At 52.4% G+C, this 6,299-nt stretch overlaps 1 protein-coding gene across 1 annotated transcript in view; it reads left to right on the forward strand.

Annotated features, from left to right (window-relative positions):
* The window catches only part of LOC144954131 (uncharacterized), a gene marked incomplete at its 5' end in the record, with an annotated part of 13,794 nt that extends 7,744 nt beyond the window's left edge, over positions 1-6,050 (forward strand). Inside the window, one exon of the mRNA XM_078884694.1 lies at positions 1-6,050. This exon is cut by the window's left edge and continues 244 nt beyond it.
* Positions 6,051-6,299: the final 249 nt, after the last annotated feature.

Below are 6,299 nucleotides of genomic sequence, written 5' to 3' on the forward strand. Positions count from 1 at the left end.
CTAGGTGCACACAGACGCTACTGGTGCCAGGCTAGGTGCACACAGACGCTGCTGGTGCCAGGCTAGGTGCACACAGACGCTGCTGGTGCCAGGCTAGGTGCACTCAGACGCTACTGGTGCCAGGCTAGGTGCACACAGACGCTACTGGTGCCAGGCTAGGTGCACTCAGACGCTACTGGTGCCAGGCTAGGTGCACACAGACGCTACTGGTGCCAGGCTAGGTGCACACAGACGCTACTGGTGCCAGGCTAGGTGCACACAGACGCTACTGGTGCCAGGCTAGGTGCACACAGACGCTACTGGTGCCAGGCTAGGTGCACACAGACGCTACTGGTGCCAGGCTAGGTGCACACAGACGCTGATGGTGCCAGGCTAGGTGCACACAGACGCTACTGGTGCCAGGCTAGGTGCACACAGACGCTGCTGGTGCCAGGCTAGGTGCACACAGACGCTACTGGTGCCAGGCTAGGTGCACACAGACGCTACTGGTGCCAGGCTAGGTGCACACAGACGCTACTGGTGCCAGGCTAGGTGCACACAGACGCTACTGGTGCCAGGCTAGGTGCACACAGACGCTACTGGTGCCAGGCTAGGTGCACACAGACGCTACTGGTGCCAGGCTAGGTGCACACAGACGCTACTGGTGCCAGGCTAGGTGCACACAGACGCTGATGGTGCCAGGCTAGGTGCACACAGACGCTACTGGTGCCAGGCTAGGTGCACACAGACGCTGCTGGTGCCAGGCTAGGTGCACACAGACGCTACTGGTGCCAGGCTAGGTGCACACAGACCCTACTGGTGCCAGGCTAGGTGCACACAGACCCTACTGGGCAGTTGGAGGCAGTCGCCCTCCAACAACAACGGAGGGCGGAGGAGCGACGCTCACAACAACCGGTGGAGCGCCGGGTGGCTAAAGCACAGCAAGTTGGCACAGTAGGGGGCGCATGTGCACCTAGCCTGGCACAGCAGCAGTCAACCCACGGCACCTGCTGGGTCTGTCACGTGACCTCCTCCTCATGCACCTAGCCTGGCACAGCAGCACAACCCATGGCACCTGCTGGGTCTGCCACGTGACCTCCTCCTCATGCACCTAGCCTGGCACAGCAGTCAACCCATGGCACCTGCTGGGTCTGTCCCGTGACCTCCTCCTCATGCACCTAGCCTGGCACAGCAGCACAACCCATGGCACCTGCTGGGTCTGCCACGTGACCTCCTCATGCACCTAGCCTGGCACAGCAGCAGTCAACCCATGGCACCTGCTGGGTCTGCCACGTGACCTCCTCCTCATGCACCTAGCCTGGCACAGCAGTACAACCCATGGCACCTGCTGGGTCTGCCACGTGACCTCCTCATGCACCTAGCCTGGCACAGCAGCAGTCAACCCATGGCACCTGCTGGGTCTGCCACGTGACCTCCTCCTCATGCACCTAGCCTGGCACAGCAGCAGTCAACCCATGGCACCTGCTGGGTCTGCCACGTGACCTCCTCCTCATGCACCTAGCCTGGCACAGCAGCAGTCAACCCGTGGCACCTGCAGGGTCTGCCACGTGACCTCCTCCCCATGCACCTAGCCTGGCACAGCAGTCAATCCATGGCACCTGCAGGGTCTGTCACGTGACCTCCTCCCCATGCACCTAGCCTGGCACAGCAGTCAACCCATGGCACCTGCTGGGTCTGTCACCTGACCACATGCACCTAGCCTGGCACAGCAGCAGTCAGCCCATGGCACCTGCTGGGTCTGTCACGTGACCACCTAATGCACCTAGCCTGGCACAGCAGCAATCAGCCCGTTGCACCTGCAGGGTCTGTCACGTGACCTCATGCACCTAGCCTGGCACAGCAGACAACCCATGGCACCTGCTGGGTCTGTCACGTGACCACATGCACCTAGCCTGGCACCGCACGCGCCGTGGTGGCGTCACAGCAGCTGTTGATGATGGTGGTGATGGTGATGGTGGTGATGGCGGTGATGATGGAGATATCGGTCTGTGATTGCGACGCTGTTTACATTGATGTATAAGCTGATGTTGATGGTGGTCACGTTTAAGCTGATGATGATGGTGACGATGGTGACGATGGTGACGATGGTGATGATGGTGATGATGGTAATTGTTTTTTAACCCTTTTATCTGGCTACAAAACTGACACCTTTATACAAGGAGTCATGTTTGCATAGACCACAATACCTGCAGCCATAATGCAAACAACAAAAACACAACTCTGATGATGTATGTGCACTGTCCTTGAAGTTGATTGGTCCACACCCGAGACAGCTTTCCTCAGAGCCTAGTCTCACATGGTCCTTGAAGTTGATTGGTCCACACCCGAGACAGCTTTCCTTAGAGCCTAGTCTCACATGGTCCTTGAAGTTGATTGGTCCACACCCGAGACAGCTTTCCTTAGAGCCTCGTCTCACATGGTCCTTGAAGTTGATTGGTCCACACCCGAGACAGCTTTCCTTAGAGCCTAGTCTCACACGGTCCTTGAAGTTGATTGGTCCACACCCGAGACAGCTTTCCTTCGAGCCTAGTCTCACACGGTCCTTGACGTTGATTGGTCCACACCCGAGACAGCTTTCCTTAGAGCCTAGTCTCACATGGTCCTTGAAGTTGATTGGTCCACACCCGAGACAGCTTTCCTTAGAGCCTAGTCTCACACGGTCCTTGAAGTTGATTGGTCCACACCCGAGACAGCTTTCCTGAGAGCCTAGTCTCACATGGTCCTTGAAGTTGATTGGTCCACACCCGAGACAGCTTTCCTTAGAGCCTAGTCTCACACGGTCCTTGAAGTTGATTGGTCCACACCCGAGACAGCTTTCCTTAGAGCCTAGTCTCACATGGTCCTTGAAGTTGATTGGTCCACACCCGAGACAGCTTTCCTTAGAGCCTAGTCTCACATGGTCCTTGAAGTTGATTGGTCCACACCCGAGACAGCTTTCCTTAGAGCCTAGTCTCACATGGTCCTTGAAGTTGATTGGTCCACACCCGAGACAGCTTTCCTTAGAGCCTAGTCTCACACGGTCCTTGAAGTTGATTGGTCCACACCCGAGACAGCTTTCCTTAGAGCCCAGTCTCACATGGTCCTTGAAGTTGATTGGTCCACACCCGAGACAGCTTTCCTTAGAGCCTAGTCTCACACGGTCCTTGAAGTTGATTGGTCCACACCCGAGACAGCTTTCCTTAGAGCCCAGTCTCACATGGTCCTTGAAGTTGATTGGTCCACACCCGAGACAGCTTTCCTTAGAGCCTAGTCTCACATGGTCCTTGAAGTTGATTGGTCCACACCCGAGACAGCTTTCCTTAGAGCCTAGTCTCACATGGTCCTTGAAGTTGATTGGTCCACACCCGAGACAGCTTTCCTTAGAGCCTAGTCTCACACGGTCCTTGAAGTTGATTGGTCCACACCCGAGACAGCTTTCCTTAGAGCCCAGTCTCACATGGTCCTTGAAGTTGATTGGTCCACACCCGAGACAGCTTTCCTTAGAGCCTAGTCTCACATGGTCCTTGAAGTTGATTGGTCCACACCCGAGACAGCTTTCCTTAGAGCCTAGTCTCACATGGTCCTTGAAGTTGATTGGTCCACACCCGAGACAGCTTTCCTTAGAGCCTAGTCTCACATGGTCCTTGAAGTTGATTGGTCCACACCCGAGACAGCTTTCCTTAGAGCCTAGTCTCACATGGTCCTTGAAGTTGATTGGTCCACACCCGAGACAGCTTTCCTTAGAGCCTAGTCTCACATGGTCCTTGAAGTTGATTGGTCCACACCCGAGACAGCTTTCCTTAGAGCCTAGTCTCACATGGTCCTTGAAGTTGATTGGTCCACACCCGAGACAGCTTTCCTTAGAGCCTAGTCTCACATGGTCCTTGAAGTTGATTGGTCCACACCCGAGACAGCTTTCCTTAGAGCCTAGTCTCACATGGTCCTTGAAGTTGATTGGTCCACACCCGAGACAGCTTTCCTTAGAGCCTAGTCTCACATGGTCCTTGAAGTTGATTGGTCCACACCCGAGACAGCTTTCCTTAGAGCCTAGTCTCACATGGTCCTTGAAGTTGATTGGTCCACACCCGAGACAGCTTTCCTTAGAGCCTAGTCTCACTCGGTGTTGGATCAGATGACGCCAAAAGGCGCACAACTCAAAGACAACGCACCATCAGAGTATGAGAGCTCGGGGGTTACGCATTTACACCATTGGAACCTCATTTGGCAGTAAAAAAAATATGATAATTGGTGTCAGTTTTGTTGATAAAAGGGGTAAAAAAAAACAATTATCATATTTTTTCTTCTGGCAAAGGAGGTTCCAATGATGATGGTGATGATGTTGATCATGGTGACGATGATCCAGCTGATGGTGGTTATGTTGATAACGATGTTGATGATGATGGTGATGATGGTGATGATGATGGTGATGGTGTTGATGACGTTGTTGATGACGTTGTTGGCGGTGACAACAACATCGATGACGACATTGACGACGTTGATGACGACATTGATGACGACGTTGATGACGACATTGACGACGTTGATGACGACATTGACGACGTTGATGACGACGTTGATGACGTTGATGACGACGTTGACAACGACATTGATGACGACATTGATGACGTTGATGACGACATTGATGACGACATTGATGACGACGTTGATGACGACATTGACGACGTTGATGACGACGTTGATGACGTTGATGACGACATTGATGACGACGTTGACGACGACGTTGACGACGACATTGATGACGTTGATGACGACATTGATGACGACATTGATGACGACATTGACGACGTTGATGACGACGTTGATGACGACGTTGATGACGTTGATGACGTTGATGACGTTGATGACGACATTGATGACGACGTTGACGACGACATTGATGACGACATTGATGACGTTGATGACGACATTGATGACGACATTGACGACGTTGATGACGACATTGATGACGACATTGATGACGACATTGACGACGTTGATGACGACGTTGATGACGACATTGACGACGTTGATGACGACATTGATGACGTTGATGACGACGTTGATGACGACGTTGACGACGACGTTGACGACGACGTTGACGACGACGTTGACGACGACGTTGATGACGACATTGATGACGACATTGACGACGTTGATGACGACATTGACGACGTTGATGACGACATTGACGACGTTGATGACGACGTTGATGACGTTGATGACGACATTGATGACGTTGATGACGACATTGATGACGTTGATGACGACGTTGACGACGACATTGACGACGACGTTGATGACGACATTGATGACGACATTGACGACATTGATGACGACATTGACGACGTTGATGACGACGTTGACGACATTGATGACGACGTTGATGACGACGTTGACGACGACATTGATGACGACATTGATGACGTTGATGACGACATTGATGACGACATTGATGACGACATTGATGACGACATTGACGACGTTGATGACGACGTTGACGACGACATTGATGACGACATTGATGACGTTGATGACGTTGATGACGACATTGATGACGACGTTGATGACGACATTGATGACGACCACGTTGACGATGTTAGCGACTTCGTCGTCGATGACGTCGTTGACGATGACGTCATTGATGACGTCATTGACGATGCCGATGCCTGCGACGTGGAGATAAGATGCTGACGTCACGTGCCCTCGAGCCATAAACACAATTAACATAAGCTGCCTAATTAACATAATTCAACGGCCCGCTTAGCATAACAAATTTGCATAATTCACATTCAGTGTTACTGGGTGACGTCGCCCCTCTGTCGTGACGTCACACCGCCGTGACGTCACCGCCGTGACGTCACCGCCGTGACGTCACCGCTCCGTCGTGACGTCACGCGTGCCTCTGACGTCAGCCATGAATCCAGGCCGCGAAACTTTTTTTTTTTGTATTTTAAACTTTATACTGATAATTATTATTATCGCTATAAAACAATGAAGTAGCTCCCAAGTAATATAATCAAAGCTTGTTTTGTTTACACACCGCGCACGCCAATATAGCTTATTGTTGTTTTTATTGTCGTCGTTGTTGTATTTTAGTTATTACATCGTGAGCTTGATGCGAGGAATCACAGTCGGAGTTGTGATGGTGGTGGTGGTGATGGTGGTGATGGTGGTGGTGATGGTGATGGTGGTGGTGGTGATGGTGATGGTGATGGTGGTGATGGTGATGGTGGTGGTGATGATGGTGGTGATGGTGGTGGTGGTGATGGTGGTGATGGTGGTGATGATGGTGATGGTGATGGTGGTGATGATGGTGGTGA

This window comes from Lampetra fluviatilis, unplaced genomic scaffold (assembly GCF_964198595.1).
Source record: "Lampetra fluviatilis unplaced genomic scaffold, kcLamFluv1.1 SCAFFOLD_769, whole genome shotgun sequence".
Lineage (NCBI taxonomy): Eukaryota > Metazoa > Chordata > Hyperoartia > Petromyzontiformes > Petromyzontidae > Lampetra > Lampetra fluviatilis.